A 17,843-nucleotide genomic window follows, 5' to 3' on the forward strand; every position below is an offset into this window, starting at 1 on the left:
ACACGCCAACCCCGCTGGCAAAATGGACCACTTTAGAGGCCTCCAAGTTAGTTCACAGGCCCCAGGGCTGGGAAACCGCTATATCGCAGGGTTCACAAGAGGTTTTTAATTGTTTCTTCTGGTTTTTTTGTGTATTTTTTCTCTCTCTCCCTCTCTCGCTCCCTCTCTCTCGTCTTTTAGTTCTGAAAAGGGGGCTGACAAACATTGCCTGTTTGTCAGCCCCCTTTTCAGAACTAAAAGACGAGAGAGAGGGAGAGAGAGATTGTTGTGTGTTCCGCTGGAAAAGCAGTGAGGTAAACAAAACAGGGCTGTATCTCCATCGGCTCGGCTTGGGGATAGGCTGAGGTATGAGTGTGGGAAGGGGAGTGGGGAGTACAGGAGGGAGGTTGGGGGCTATGGGGTAGGGATGATAGGGAAGTATTAGGGGTTCTGGGGGAGAGGGGTAGGGATAAAAAAGAGGGAAAGGAGGGACCTCCGGAAGGAGAGGGAGGTGGGCCCAGGGTGTCGTGGTTACTCTTCAGAGTGTGGCCATTGTCCTTGGTGCTGAAGTTCTCATGCATGTCCCCATTTTGGCTCCCGGAGTGTCTGAAAGTGATGGAGCTCTCTGCGATTAAGCAGACAAGTGGCAGCTCAGCTCTATACTCCCACAGCCCGGGCTATTGACATAGTCAAGAGGGACATTAATGCCCACCGATCCCCCTGAGCTGCACAAAACAGCACACAAACCTGCCTCACAGGACCATTACGACAATAAATTGAGGATTTGGGGGAGAGAAAAAAGGGAGGAAAGCAAGAGGAAGGAAGGGAGAGAAGGAGCGGGGGGGGGGGGTGGGGTGATGGAGGAGGAGAGGAGGTGCTTGAGAGAGGTCAGATATTGTTTGTCAGATTATTTTTGTACAGCTCCCTGTGGAGTGCCTGTGGAGACACCTCTCTTGTTCCCTACTGAGTGGTTTCACTGGAGAGAGAGAGACAGGATGGCCTAGTGGGACTGGGGTCCTACTTTCTACAATAGAAATCCACTCACTCTACTGAACATCACCAGGATGTCTCATGCAAACATGTACATATATAGGATCTTAATTTGACCAGTTTCTCAAAGCAATAAAATAGTCCTGCAGCAACAGGAAATGTGAATTAATGTGTGGACATTTTTGTAAGGGTTGATAGTGGAAATTACAAACTTTAGAAACCTTTTTAAACCTCAAATACACTGCTGTTAAGGAACTTTCCTGTAAAAACAGGGCGATCAAATTAAGATACTACATCTGTATATGCTGAATAGTATCATTTTTTATTTATGGCATAAAACTCCAACCAATCTTCTGTTATCACCAACAAGATCTGGTACTCACCAACAGCTTGGTTTATGTGCAAGAGAGTGAGTGCCAAAAAACAATCCCCACTCTCAATGCTGTGTCCATCTGATGACCGCTCGGAGTCTGACGTGCTACAATTGTTCAGATGAGGTCTTCCATTTGTTTTTAATGATTCCTTAATGTGCTTTAATAATTATGATTCTTTTGTTTCCCCACAATGGGGGATTGTTCTTAGTGGCATGGGCCTTGGAGCCAAGAGAAGGAACAAAAAGAGTGCACCGTCCCCGCTGGCCTGAATTCCGCTGGAGCGGGTGCCAAGGGGATCATTGGTGATTTGGGGTTTGAAGAAAGAGAGGGGGGCAAGCAATTCACATTGCTTCTGGCCTATACTAGCCCCCCAGCCCACCCCTGCCACCCCCTCCATACAAATATTAATCTTGGACTTCCGTCCTTGAGATCATGGGTATCTAAGTCACACGACAGGATGCCTTTCAAGAGAAACGCACATGAAATTTTTAAACCATTCATAGTGCAATAAGATTCCACTAAAACTATAGAATATTGACCAATACACAAGTACAGTTTGATCTGACGCAAACAATCTATGTGAGGAAAATGCATGGAATTCTGCGAGTTAGAGTCCATCTTGTACACTTTGATCTGCAAGAGTTTGTCAGAACTCCTTACACATATTGATTTAGATAGCTATCTCACTGTTTGTATGTGTCACGATCATTTATAGACGCGACGGACCAAGACGCAGCGTGATATGCATACATGTTTATTAACGAATAAACACAATGACAAAACAATAAACAAACGATACGTGAAGTCCAAGGCAGCGCAACACAACATACCTTAACACGGAACAAGATCCCACAACCCACTAGTGCCAATAGGCTGCCTAAGTATGGTCCCCAATCAGAGACAACGAGCTACAGCTGCCTCTGATTGGGAACCACACCGGCCAACATAGATCTACACATACTAGATCTAAACATAGAAAATCAACATAGCAAAACACAACACAGAAAATACACACCCTGACTCAACAAATACGAGTCCCTTGAGTCAGGGCGTGACAGTATCCCCCCCAAAGGAGCGAACTCCGACCGCGCCACATAAACATAACAGGGTAGGGGCCGGGTGGCCATTCCGCCTCGGAGGCGGATCCGGCTCCGGGCGTGACCACCACTTACTCTCCACCTCCCTGTTGCGCCCCTGGTCTGGTCTGGAACTCGGCGCGCTGCTTCCCCTCTCCTTGCTCCCACGACGTACCAAGCCCTGTCTGGACGCTGGTGTGGGAGAACCCGAACCTTGAGAGGGGCTGATGTCTGGGTCTGGACTGGAACTGCTGACTGGAGCTGGACCCGACGATGGTGGATCGAACTGCTCTGGCTCCGGAGTGGAGCCGTTGACCGGAGCTGGATCAGGCACCGGTGGAGCGGACTGCTCTGGCTCCGGAGTGGAGCAGCTGACCGGAGCTGGACTGGACCCCGGTGGAGCGGATTGCTCTGGCTCCGGAGTGGAGCAGCTGACCGGAGCTGAACTGGGCACCGGTGGAGCGGATTGCTCTGGCTCCGGAGTGGAGCAGCTAACCGGAGCTGGATCAGGCACCGGTGGAGCGGACTGCTCTGGCTCCGGAGTGGAACAGGCACGGGCCGTGCCGGACTGGACACACGCACCACTGGCTTGGTGCGGGGAGTAGGAACAGGCCGGGCCGGGCTGGCGACGCGCACCACTGGCTTGGTGCGAGGGACAGGAACAGGCCAGACCGGGCTGGCGACGCGCACCACTGGCTTGGTGCGAGGGGCAGGAACAGGCCGGGCCAGGCTGGCGACGCGCACCACTGGCTTGGTGCGAGGGGCAGGAACAGGCCGGGCCGGGCTGGCAACGCGCACCACTGGTTTGGTGCGAGGAACAGGAACAGGCCGGGCCGGGCTGGCGACACGCACCACAGGCTTGGTGCGAGGGGCAGGAACAGGCTGGGCCGGGCTGGCGACGCGCACCACTGGCTTGGTGCGAGGGGCAGGAACAGGCCGGGCCGGGCTGGCGACGCGCACCACTGGCTTGGTGCGAGGGGCAGGAACAGGCCGGGCCGGGCTGGCGACGCACACCACTGGTTTGGTGCGAGGGACAGGAACAGGCCGGGCCGTACTGGGAACACGCACCACTGGCTTAGTGCGAGGAGCAGGAACGGGCCGGACCGGACTGGCGACACGCACCACTTGCTTGGTGCGAGGTGCGGGACTGGGTTCCTTCATAAACCCCCGCTCCTTCTGCTGCCTAACCAGCTCCTCTCGCCGTGCCTCTACACCTTCCTTCTCCCTTTTTGCCTCCTGTAGCTCCTCCCTCTGACCGAATAACTCCTGCTCCCTCTGAACCAATAGCCCCCGTAACATGGTGGCCTCCTCTCCTAATCTGCAGATCTGCCCTTTAACGGCCTCCTGCTGCCTCGTCGTCCACACCGTGTGCCCCCCAATTTTTTATTTATTGGGGTTGCCTCTCGGGTCTCCGTCGTCGGCACGGTTGGCGCCGTTTCTCCTCTCCTGCCTGGGTATTTACCTTCGCCCATGGCCCTTTCCCCACGAATATCTCCTCCCATGACCACAATTTGCCCACCTGTGACATCGCTACTCGCTCTTCCTGGGCACGCTGCTTGGTCCTCGTTTGGTGGGATCTTCTGTCACGATCGTTTACAGACGGGACGGACCAAGGCGCAGCGTGATATGCATACATGTTTATTAACGAATAAACACAACGACAAAACAATAAACAAACGATACGTGAAGTCCAAGGCAGCGCAACACAACATACCTTAACACGGAACAAGATCCCACAACCCACTAGTGCCAATAGGCTGCCTAAGTATTGTCCCCAATCAGAGACAACGAGCTACAGCTGCCTCTGATTGGGATTGGGAACCACAACGGCCAACATAGATCTACACATACTAGATCTAAACATAGAAAATCAACATAGCAAAACACAACACAGAAAATACACACCCTGACTCAACAAATACGAGTCCCTTGAGTCAGGGCGTGACAGTAAGGGACATTCTAGACTGACATTTGATCTAACCTCAGAGTTGGCCTACTTTGCACCTGTAACTTCCTACCTTTTTTAGGCCTTGACCGTTATCAGCTAGCCTACAAATTGTAAATAGGAACAAATGTTGGATTAAATCCAGGAGCAGCCTTTCAATTTCACTAGCCATTACTATCACGTTCAGCTAAGGCAGACTACTGTAAAATATATGCCCAATGGAAACCTGTCAGTTTTTCTGTAAAAGGAAAGGAAATACAACCTTTCCGCTACAGTGCTGTAATGTTCTACTGTAAAAAATGTTCCATGTGACAACTGTCCACCTGTGTACTTTGCCCCTCTCCTGGGCACCAAACCAGGGAAGATAAAACCCAAACAGCTTGTTTGTGTTAGCGATAGCTTTATCACACTATATTTAGAAGTGTTGTGAGCTGTAATGCCATTCATCTTTCCTAGAAGCACAGTTTATGATAATCTAGCAAACACTTGAAAGCAAGCCTCGAGGGATTCATTATTCAAGACAGAATCAAACTGCAGAGAGAAGGTGAGGAAACAGCAAACAGCTATGAAAAATACAATTGGGACTAGATTATTTCTTATACAGGCTATCCACAAGTACCCAGAATAATAGATATTTAAAATGGAAGAAAATGTTTTCGCTATGACCAGCGGAGATCTATCGGCGTGCCGACCATGGGCAGGTAGGCAGGCGAGTGGGCAGGAAGGCGGGTAGGCAGGCTGGTGAATGCCTGTGTGTCTGTTGTGGTGCAGTCATACAGAGGGTAAAGGAGTGAGGAAAGGGGCTTTTGTTTGTGCAACCCATGTGAAAGGGCTATCATTCTTTCTCAGCTCACTGACGACTGTAACATGAGTTACAGAAGGACTACAGCTGCAAAAAGATCAAATCAAATCAAATCAAATCAAATTTTATTGGTCACATGCGCCGAATACAACAGGTGCAGACATTACAGTGAAATGCTTACTTACAGCCCTTAACCAACAGTGCATTTATTTTAAACAAAAAAGTAAGAATAAAACAACAACAAAAAAAGTGTTGAGAAAAAAAGAGCAGAAGTAAAATAAAGTGACAGTAGGGAGGCTATATATACAGTAAAATAAAGTGACAGTAGGGAGGCTATATATACAGGGGGGTACCGTTGCATAGTCAATGTGCGGGGGCACCGGCTAGTTGAGGTAGTTGAGGTAATATGTACATGTGGGTAGAGTTAAAGTGACTATGCATAAATACTTAACAGAGTAGCAGCAGCGTAAAAAGGATGGGGTGGGGGGGCAGTGCAAATAGTCCGGGTAGCCATGATTAGCTGTTCAGAAAAGGGAGAGTCATATAAAGCAGATAGGAAGAATAGTAGAGTAGAGTGCTAGAGATAAAGAGAAGAAAAGTGTCAGTGAGGGAAAGAGGACGAGACAGTAAAAGAGAAGGAGAAAAAAGGAAAGAGATGGATTGATTAAATTAAAGGACCAGGGGAAGAGTGAGAAAGACAGGGAAGGAGATGAGAAGAGAGGGAAGAGAGGGAGGGAGGCAAAACAGATGGGATGATGAAACCGGGTGACCAGGGGCGAAAGAGAAAGAGACAGGAGAGAAGGGACAGAGAGTAGAGGGAGAGACAGAGGGGTAGACTGGGGAGATTACAGGGAGAGACAGAGGGATAGACAGGGGAGATTAGAGGAAGAGACAGAGGGATAGACAGGGGAGATTAGCGGAAGAGAGAGAGGGATAGACAGGGGAGATTAGAGGAAGAGACAGAGGGATAGACAGGGGAGATTAGAGGGAGAGACAGAGGGATAGACAGGGGAGATTAGAGGGAGAGACAGAGGGATAGACAGGGGAGATTAGAGGGAGAGACAGAGGGATAGACAGGGGAGATTAGAGGAAGAGACAGAGGGATAGACAGGGGAGATTAGAGGAAGAGAGAGAGGGATAGACAGGGGAGATTAGAGGAAGAGAGAGAGGGATAGACAGGGGAGATTACAGGGAGAGACAAAGGGATAGACTGGGGAGATTACAGGGAGAGACAGAGAGATAGACAGGGGAGATTAGAGAGAAAGACAGAGAGATAGACAGGGGAGAGGAGAGGAAGAAAAACAGAGTTAGACAGGAGACAGGGGAGGGAGAGAGATACAGTATATGCAGGGGAGAGGAAAGGGAGATACAGAGAGAAGAGGGTGGTGAACGGTGAAAAAGGAGTTGGATGTTACTTTGGCAGCTTCTGCATGTTCCCAGGGGGATTACTCAAGCACTAGATGCTACAGAATGCCAGCGAGCCCACAGTGAAGCCCTATGAATGGAGGCACACAAACACACACACACACACACACAAACACACACACACACACACACACTCACACACACACACACAAATGCACACTCTAATTTCTCATCTTTGCTTTCCCTCCCTCTCTCATCTCACCCTATTCTGCATATTTTACTGTCTCTTTCTTTCTATTCTTCCCTACTCCCCACACTCGGTGACAGGTAACAGATGCCTAACGTCTAGGAGGCTGGCACAGCCCTGTGACCCCCTCATGGCCTCAGACTTTCACCCTCTCAGCACACAGAGCTACGCCCAGCATCACACTGTGTTCCACTGTCTCTCTACCTCCACCAACCCCGCACCCACCACCACCAACACCACTGTCTCTCTACCTCCATCAACCCCCCACCCACCCACCATCAACAACACCACTGTCTCTCTACCTCCAACACCACTGTCACCCCTCTGCCCATTTCACTCCTCTCCTCCAAATAAAATGCCTGATAGATCACTCTGTGTACCCTCTACCTCCCTCACGCTCTCCCTCTCTCTCCCCCTCTCTATCATTCTCTCACTCTCTCTCTCCCTCTCTCTCTCCCCCTCTCTCTCTCTCCCTCTCTTTCTCTCTCACATACATTTCTCTCCTCCGCTGCCAGAAAATGAAAGTGTTTCACTCCATTCTACCTGAACTCAATTACCAAGTGAACACACACACACACACACACTCAAATGTGAGTAATCTTTGCGCCATGCGAACGAGCCTGGCTGATGTAACAATAATAATGCTTTGTTGTCTACCCCATGTGGAGAACCTAGTGTTGATGTTAATGTATAGTCTTTCTTCAACAAAATCTGCACCAGCGTGAAGGCAGTTTCATTTATTTGATTTATTTCTTGTTTATTGGTTATCTCTTTCCCAGTCTATCAGACCTTAATATTCCAGTGGAATTCATCCACTCCTACTTCCACAGCGTCACAGGGGAAGGCACCCTTTTCAATTAGGGTGGAAAAGCTTTGAAAATAGTAGTTGGATGCCTGCTATATTAGACATCTATGTTCTTGCTATATATTAAAGAGCAATCAATTAGTGCAAAAAAAGCATACACGGTTTTATGTTTTGGTTAATTTGAGCAGCTACTCCCTATTCCTCCCATATTTCCAATCTGCCTTGGTTAGCAAATCATTACATCTCCCTTGTCCCCTACATGTGTTTAGCCTGCCCAGAAGCAGAGACTGAAGACAAACACGCAAACACATGCCCCCCTCCCCCATGAGTGACATGTACACTAATTAAACTAACATTTCTTCACAGATGTTTAAGATAATAGATTCTGATTAATATGGTTTTGGCTTTGTCCACTTGGATCAGCACCGCTCCAGGGTTTAACCTAGTGTGTGTGTGTGTGTGTGTGTGTGTGTGCGCATGTGTGTAGTCTTGTATTACTATCCTTGTGGGTACCTGAACTCCCTAAAGGTCTCCTCTGGGATAGTAAAACAAGGGAACTCCTCCCTCGTGGGGACATTTCCCACGTCCCCACAAGGACAGTTTAAGGTTTAGGGTTAAAATTAGGGTTAGGGTTAGAATTAGGGTTTGGTGTGTGTGTGTGTGTGTGTGTCTTATTGGGTTTTATTTTGTTCCTCTACAGAGCACCATAGGCAATGCATAGCGTAATCAAGGAAGGATTCTGCATAATCTCCCTAAAACGAATAATCTCCCATAGTAATCCAGCTCCTTTTCCCAGGTTAACAGACTAGCCTCAGACACCCCAATCAGACCAAGAGAGCCCTCTAGGAAATCACAAGATCAAGGAGGACAGGACAGCTCCTTCTCCTCCTCTTGTTCAGGGAGTACAAATACTGGAGAATGCTATGACAAACATAATGTGAGTCTCCTCTTTAGAATCATTCTCACAGAAACACATTCATATAGATTATTGTAAATGGCTGTTGACACTGGAGACAGTCCCTTGCGAGATGCACACACATGCTTGTGTGCACAGACCAATCCCTTTCCAGATACACACATACATGAAATGGCACACTGTGCACTTGAGCGTGCATTAAGCTCCCCCTGAATGTCTGCTGTGTATTCATTAATGTATGGAAGCAGCCAGCGAGTGCTGTAGTCTATGAGAGCAGCACCCGGGCTCAAGACAAAACATATTAGACGCATGGACAATTTCCACTTTCCCCTTCATATTCTCCCTAAAATTACACAGCCACAATTTTACCAGATCCTGGCCTGAAGACATAGCTTCAGCAAACCACTGTCCCTACAGACTGACTCCCACATAATCTTCTATATGCATTATCAAAGCCCCTGAAGGCCTGACAGACACCTCCACTCTTCCTGGCTTCGACCACCACCGTCACCCAAGCAGCGATTGATGTTGCATCTGCAAACATGTCCTCTGGTTGTGTTCAAACTAAAGGCTGTCAGAGTAATATGAATGCAATAAAGTGTGAAGAGAGTATGTTTCCATGGAGGCGATTGTGTGTGTGTGTGTGTGTGTGTGTGTGTGTGTGTGTGTGTGTGTGTGTGTGTGTGTGTGTGTGTGTGTGTGTGTGTGTGTGTGTGTGTGTGTGTGTGTGTGTGTGTGTGTGTGTGTGTGTGTGTGAGAGGACCTCGCGGCCGCTAGGCAGCACCTGACTAAAAACTCAGTCAGGGTCTCAACTTACTGTTGAGAGTTAGAACAGTAGAATACACAAGGTGCAATTTCAAAATGTGGTTGTGCGTCAGCAGTTTTTCTCTTGTTATGCCAGTCACTGACAGTCACTCAATAAGCCATGTCAGCAAACATTGTTTAGATTGGTAAGTTATCCAGCTATCTAAACTTGTAGTAATTATGGCCGAATACTGACCGGGCACTCAGGTCATGTGACATCCATGGGGCCCCCATTGATTTTGTTCGTCACTCTCACTCAGATATCATATAAACATGGCATAAGTAATGGCAAAATGTGTAGAATTGCAGGAATTACAATTAAAACTGCAAAAATGTCTCTCCACCCCATGGCAAAATGGGTAGAATTGCATGAAATATGTTATGCAATTGCACCATTTTCTCTCCACCCCATGGCAAAATGAATAAAATTGCTGAAAACTTGCAACATTTTTTCTCCAGAGCAACTAGGATGAAGTTCTTGCTGAAGGGCACAGCGTCATATTTTTCGCCTATTCAGCTCAGGGATTCGAACCAACAACCTTTCGGTTACTGCCCCAATGTTCTTAATAACCGCTAGGCTACCTGCCGATCCTCCATTTATGACCCATGACCATAGAGGAAAACATGAGAGCAGTTACCAGCCACACACAATGAACCTCATGTGGATTGTGTAATAACTCAAAGGTGCTACAAGGCTATTCTGGAGAGAAAGTGGTTTGGTGGGAAAATGGATAGGACAGACGGAAAGGGATGATGACAGTGGGATAGGCACAGACATGTTGAGTGCAGAAGATAACCTTCTCAATGTCATTAAAGTAACTATCATGTACATTTTAGTCATTTAGCAGACGCTCTTATTCAGAGCGACTTACAGTTAGTGAGTGCATACATTTTTCATACTGGCCCCCCGTGGGAAACGACCCCACAACCCTGGCGTTGCAAGTGCCATGCTCTACCAACTGAGCTACAGGGGACCTATGGAGTATGGTTAAGTAAATTCTAATTGTAGCACATATCCTTTGGTCTATTTCTGGGTTGGAATAGCTCACCTGGCACCTACATCCCTCTCCTTTCTAACAAAGCATGTGCTAGGAGTACTTTATTTTACGGTACTTAAATGACAAGGTATTTGTGACTGACCGGCTCGATTTGGTCTTATGTAGCAACATTTTCTCTATGCACCATGGCAAAATGTATAGAATTCCAGGAAATTAACTTTAAAACAATTTTTTTAAATCTCCACCATTTAAAAGGGGGGCCACTAAAATGTTTTGCCAATGAGGTGGGAGGGGGGGCCCAACCAAATCTTGCGTGCATGAGTGCGCAATTGAATGAGGGGATGGGGTGTGAAGTGATTGGTTCAAGGAAGGGGTGGTAAATATATAGCACTTAACATTTGCCTTCCATCTTCACAAAATGTATCAATTTGTCAATTTGCACAAAAGGAAAATTAACATGTTTTTCCCGCTAAATGTTAGGGTTAATGTTCTTCAAGTGTGTAGGTCAGGGATGGGCAACTTTGATGGGGGTAGGGGCTACAACAAATCTGAACTCATCATGAGGGGCCACAGTTGTTCGCGGGTCTGTGCACCCACATCCAATCCAAACCCACTTAGCAAATCTAAAACTGACTATCAGTGACTGACATAACAAGCCAAAAACTGCTAATGCACAACCAAATTTCGAAATTGCACCTTGTGTATTCTACTATTCCAACACAACAGTAAGTTGAGACTCCAACTGAGTTCCAATTAATTAATTTGTATTTATTTAAAAAACAATATATATATATACTGTATATATATATACTGTATATATATATATAAATATATATATATATATATATATATATATATTTATATATATATATATTGTTTTTTAAATAAATACAAATTAATTAATTGGAACTGTAGACCAAGGGTGGGAAACTGGCGGTCACCTCAAATCAAGATTTGAGGTGACCGCCAGTTTCCCACCCTTGGGCTACAGTAACAACAGACCAGGTAGGCTCCTAGAAAACAAAGCCTTTATTACTCATAGTCAATGCAATATAACTCTGTTTAACACCTGTAGCTCAGTTGGTAGAGCATGGTGCTTGCAACGCCAGAGTTGTGGGTTCGATTCCCACGGGGGGCCAGTGTGAGAAATGTATGCACTCACTAAAACTGTGAATTACTCTGGATAAGAGCGTCTGCTAAATGACTAAAATATAAATGTTTACCAAACATCATTATTGGAACGATTTACACAAAGGATATGGCCATGTTGTAGGCTACTTATTAGCTGATTGACTTAACTGATAAGATACTGAATGACCGCTAGAAGAGCTCAGACATAAAACACTAAAACAAACTTCCCATCAATGATCTCTCTCAGCGTTCTCTCTGTCTCGGGTTGAGTAAGACCTGGCAGGCTACCTGCCACACACGTGGGAATGCTGCGCGGCGCAACAAATATGATGCAGCTCGCGCAAAATGCGCGCTTTGGCACAGAGGTATGGAGCGGTGGAGCCGTTTGGGAGAAGGATTATATTAACGCAATTTGAAGCCCAGATGCACGACATATCGTGACGTAATTACCACACATTGTCTGCAAACATTCGCGACTGACAAGTAGACTAGATGAGAGTGTTTCATGACAGAAACACATCTTGAATTGTAGCTTTTAGTTGCAGGTGACTTATTTAGTAGGCCTGTATAAAACAATATGAATACAATATAGCAATTGGCAGATGTTTTTTGGAGTTTAGAGGGAGTGCAAATTGATGTGCTGCCTAAAATTGAGTCCACATGCACCTGTTTAGCCCACACGCGTAATGTGAAGTGCGGAGCATTGCTTAAGGGAGGAGCGCGCTCCAACACGTTGTTCCTGACCACGCCATTATAAGTGCAGTATATGGGCGTTTGGACCATATGATGGCTAACCACAATAAGACGTTACTTTAAGTTGGTGTAAAGAAGCATGGACAATAATAATAATAATAATAATAATAATAATAATAATAATAATAATAATAATAATAATAATAATAATAATAATAATAATAATAATAATGATAATGACAGTAACAATAATTATAATAATGATTTTAATTAACCTATAATCAAAATAATCAGGTAGGCCTATATCATTAATGATCGTGGGCTTATTATCATAATTATCATTTGTCATTAATGTATTAGGTCTACTGCCATTATTATTATTATTATTATTATTATTATTATTATTATTATTATTATTATTATTATTATTATTATCCCCTTTATAGGCAAAAGCTCATGTCCTGTAAACATGTAATGTGCATGCATAATAATAATCGCCTCACCTTTATTTTCAATCACGGAGTTATTGGGAAATAAGTTCAGTCTCTTCTTTTCCCTTCTCTGAGTCTCGCGCATCCGCTTCAGAGATGTTCGACCGCTGAAAAGCCAAGCCTTCAGTGTGTCCAGGGCATGAGCGAGCGCAGCAGCAGAAACCAAACAGACGGATTTCTATCACAGTAATCCGTGGAGCTCCGGTGCTCAACAATCCGACTGAATGAGCTCTGCCTCACTTCGCTCCCTCGCGCGTTCACTTCCCCCACCTACCCTCCTCCTGTTCACCCCTTTTCTTCTCTGTCTTGTGCTTTGGAATGACCGATTCTCGTTGGTTGACGATACAATCTCGACGCCCCCCATCTACATATATCTCTATTAATGTTTAAACACTTTTACCTTCATATAACACACTCACAAGCTATTGTGCATGTGTTTGTTAATGTGTTTGTTCGAGGGGTGTCAGTATCAGGTCAGGTATAGTCATTGTGGGGTTAACAACAAGTTCACAATTTTCTGTTGTAAGCAGTAAAGGTTATATTGGGGGTATAGAATGACTGGCGGTTATTTAGTGAACACTGCTCATGTAATGAGTAGCCTTGCCTGAGACTTGAAAACTCCCAAAGCCACTGCCTGCTTTAACTCAGCAGGCTAATTCGAACAAATTCAAATTCAGTTGGTCACCAATTTCAGTGGGTCACATTGGTGCCTTAATCGGAACTGTCAGTTGATGTATCAATTGATGCGGTAGTTGTGGAGAGTAGCCTAAATCAAAGGTGACTGCAGTGTAGCAGAGGTAGTCGGGTGAACCACAGTCGTAACCTTGCCTGAAACCTGACGACTTGCTTTAGCTCCACTTGTCACACTTGTCATATGGTATGAACGTTTGTCTGGATTAGAAGACATTGTTATTTGGTCCTCACACAGACATAAAGTACTGATTCATGACAGGTGGATATCATTGGTACTGTACCATGTGGATTCAGTTACAGTAGTAGCACAACATCTACATGGCCTGTTACCACACTGTTTTGGCACATCCTCATTTTTTAAATGTTTTGTCATTTAGCTGATGCTCTTCTCCAGAGCAACTAAAAGGAGCAATTAGGGTTATGTTCTTGCTGAAGGGCACAGTGTCATATTTTTCACCTATTCAGCTCAGGGATTCGAACCAACAACCTTTCGGTTACTGCCCCAATGTTCTTAATAACCACTAGGCTACCTGCCAATCCTCCATTTATGACCCATGACCATAGAGGAAAACATGAGAGCAGTTACCAGCCACACACAATGAACCTCATGTGGATTGTGTAATAACTCAAAGGTGCTACGAGGCTATTCTGGAGGGAAAGTGGTTTGGTGGGAAAATGGATAGGACAGAAGGAAAGGGATGATGACAGTGGGATAGGCACAGACATGTTGAGTGCAGAAGAGACCCTTCTCGATGTCGTTAAAGTAGCTATCATTTACATTCTAGTCATTTAGCAGACGCTCTTATCCAGAGGGACTTACAGTTAGTGAGTGCATACATTTTTCATACTGCCCCCGCCGTGGGAAACGAACCCACAACCCTGGCGTTGCAAGTGCCATGCTCTTCCAACTGAGCTACAGGGGACCTATGGAGTACTATGGAGTATGGAGTATACTCCTGAGTGGCGCAGTGGTCTAAGGCACTGCATCGCAGTGCTAACTGTGCCACTAGAGATCCTGGTTCGAATCCAGGCTCTGTCGCGACCGGGAGACTCATGGGCGGCGCACAATTGGCCCAGCGTCATCCAAGGTAGGGGAAGGAATGGCCGGCAGGGATGTAGCTCAGTTGATAGAGCATGGCGTTTGCAACGCCAGGGTTGTGGGTTCGATTCCCACGGGGGGCCAGTATAAAAAAAAAAAATTTAATCACTAACTGTAAGTCGCTCTGGATAAGAGCGTCTGCTAAATGACTGTAATGTAAATGAGTACGGTTAAGTAAATTCTAATTGTAGCACATATCCTTTGGTCTATTTCTGTGTTGGAATAGCTCACCTGCCACCTATATCCCTCTCCTTTCTAACAAAGCATGTGCTAGGAGTACTTTATTTTACGGTACTTAAATGACAAGGTATTTGTGACTGACCGGCTCGATTTGGTCTTATGTAGCAACATTTGAAATTGTGTTTTTTACATTGGATAAATGTAGATAAAAGTGGTGTACTGTATCATATACTACAGTTGAGAAACAATGGGAAAGTAATTCTGCTTTGAAAGTTGATAAACTTGTATCCCCACTTTTGAGAAAATGTCCCTTGAATGTTTTGGTACACCTACTGGGGAGCTCTTCTTTGTCTACACCCATTCAGCCTTAGCCCCACCTATCTCTTTAAGGATTCACATGTGAGGCCATGTGCTAAACAGAGTGAGTATGGTAGTGTACTAAATAACCAAAGATTTCAAGACTAAAGGCTGGTTTATACTACATATCTTGACATGTCTGTAGACAGTTGTCGCAGTGACATCATGAACATTCAATTGTTGTCCAACATCAAACTTGTCGTTGTTGTTATGAAAAAGTATAAACACAAAAACGACAGGCTGCATGACATCAGCAGTCTGGTAGTCTAAAATAGCATAACCGGTGTATTTTAACACCAATAAAACCATCTGTTTAAAAATGAATTTAGTATATGTCAATCTAGCAAACCAGGCAACTAAAAGCAACTTTCTAAACAATGTTTTGGTTAGTTTCTAGCTTGTTAGCTAGTTAGCTAACATTAAGTTAGCTGGCTAGCCGGTTCAAATAATGACCATATCATATACAGTGAGGGAAAAAAGTATTTGATCCCCTGCTGATTTTGTACGTTTGCCCACTGAAAAAGAAATGATCAGTCTATAATTTTAATGGTAGGTTTATTTGAACAGTGAGAGACAGAATAACAACAAAACAATCCAGAAAAACGCATGTCAAAAATGTTTTAAACGTACGGATCAGCAGGGGATCAAATACTTTTTAGCTGACAACGTCTTAACTTTAGGTATTCATTATTACAGGAAAATATACTCACAACAAGTTAACGGTGAGCTAATTACAGAAAATAGCTTACGTTTGTGTGTGACTAAATAAAAGTAGGGCATTCTACCGGAGAATTTTAGAAGTTGGACACTGTCTCGTTGGCCTAAGGTTATATCCTAATTTGACTTTGGTGCAGGTCATGTTGTTCTTCACATTACCGTCTCTGGTAAACACACACTATATCAAATAAAATCTAAGTTTATTTGTCACATGCACAGGATACAGAAGGTGTAAACGGTACAGTGAAATGGTTACTTGCATCGTGGAGTCTTTTGTTTAGACATGTAGCTAGCTAGCTAAATAATTAACCATAATCCCAACTCATAACATTACTACCCTGCATGAATCTGCAGGTAGATAAACCTAACCAACTAATTTAGGTTAAATGTTAGCTAGCTAGCTAACATTAGGCTATAACTAGCAATGCAAATGGCTCTGAGATTCTAATAATATTACTACGCAGATCATACATGTAACGTTAGCTAGCGAGCCAGCCAGCTAACGTTAGCTAGCTAACTAACAGTACATTTTAACTTGCAATGAAAACAACTTTCTGACAAAATTAGAAACGTATGATATCTGAAAATGTAGCTAGCTAAACTTTCTTACCCATATACATGGATGAACGCTTGTCACAGATGCCAAGGTTACCTTAATTTGAAGATGTAATCTGGAGACAGGTGTTTTCTCTTTTCAACTCCCTCGTCATATTTGCAATCAAACGCCAGAATTTTCTCCATCTCAATCTCCATTTACAGATGGCACACACATTTATTATTGAGGCACATTAAAGTTCAAATGTTCCAGAAAGAATATCTAACAAAAAACGCATTTTGATAAAAAATAAATAAAGTTTACATTCAAATGCCTCTCCTGTGAAGTAGTGTTGTTGAAGTTTGGGAAAAATCCAGGGTTGGATGGCATACCAGTCGATGCCAAACCTTTTTTGATATATTCAGAGGACCATTATTAGCATTTTTTAACCCTCCTATGTAAATGGTAGATTATCAGACGCTCAAGAAGAAGGTCTGATTTCATTATTACTGAAACAGGATACAAGTGGGAAATATAAAGGCCCCTTACACTTCAGTGTTGTGATGCAAAAATTCTAGCAAAATGTATAGCGCATGGAATTAAAAAGGTATTGTCGGACATTATTCATTCTAATCAGACAGGTTTTTTACATGGACAATACATTGGAGATAATATAAGGCAAGTACTGGAAACAATAGAACACTATGAAAAATCTGGGAAACCAGGTCTGCTATTCATAGCAGACTTTGAAAAGGCATTTGATAAAGTACGACTGGAGTTTATATATAAATGCCTGGAGCATTTCAATTTTGGAGAATCTCTTATAAAATGGGTTAAAATCATGTATAGTAACCCTAGGTGTAAAATAGTACGGCATATCTATTTCTTATGGCCATCGAAATGTTAGCTATTGAAATCAGATCCAACAATAATATCAAGGGATTAGAAATCCAGGGCTTAAAAACAAAGGTGTCATTGTACGCTGATGATTCATGTTTTCTTTTAAATCCACAACTTCAATCCCTCCAAAGCCTCATAGAGGATCTTGATACATTTTCTAACCTCTCTGGATTAAAACAAAATTACGATAAATGTACTATATTATGTATTGGATCACTAAAAAATACAATTTTTACATTACCATGTAGTTTACCAATAACATGGTCTGATGGTGATGTGGATATATTCGGAATACTTATCCAAAATGAAATAAATGATCTCACTCCAATACATTTTAATAGAAAGTTAGCAAAAATAGATAAGATCTTGCTACTATGGAAAGGTAAAAACCCGTCTATTCGTGGAAAAATCACCCTGATTAACTCTTTTCTAGTTTACCTACAGTGGGGAGAACAAGTATTTGATACACTGCCGATTTTGCAGGTTTTCCTACTTACAAAGCATGTAGAGGTCTGTCATTTTTATCATAGGTACACTTCAACTGTGAGAGACGGAATCTAAAACAAAAATCCAGAAAATCACATTGTATGATTTTTAAGTAATTAATTTGCATTTTATTGCATGACATAAGTATTTGATCACCTACCAACCAGTAAGAATTCCGGCTCTCACAGACCTGTTAGTTTTTCTTTAAGAAGCCCTCCTGTTCTCCACTCATTACCTGTATTAACTGCACCTGTTTGAAC

At 44.1% G+C, this 17,843-nt stretch overlaps 1 protein-coding gene across 13 annotated transcripts in view; it reads right to left on the minus strand.

Annotated features, from left to right (window-relative positions):
- Positions 1-12,908, minus strand: part of LOC311135486 (excitatory amino acid transporter 2-like) — a 72,320-nt gene extending 59,412 nt beyond the window's left edge. For 7 of the 13 annotated variants that reach the window (XR_014613771.1, XM_084169477.1, XM_084169467.1 and 4 more), the window contains exon 1: positions 12,629-12,884. The gene's annotated coding sequence lies outside the window, so the exon portion shown is untranslated. Of the gene's footprint in view, positions 1-12,628 lie in introns of all 13 variants that reach the window. The other 6 variants (XM_084169476.1, XM_084169473.1, XM_084169469.1 and 3 more) reach the window with 4 other exon arrangements.
- Between the last annotated feature and the right edge of the window lie 4,935 nt (positions 12,909-17,843).

The sequence above is a fragment of the Coregonus lavaretus genome (assembly GCF_964263955.1).
Source record: "Coregonus lavaretus genome assembly, chromosome: 9".
Lineage (NCBI taxonomy): Eukaryota > Metazoa > Chordata > Actinopteri > Salmoniformes > Salmonidae > Coregonus > Coregonus lavaretus.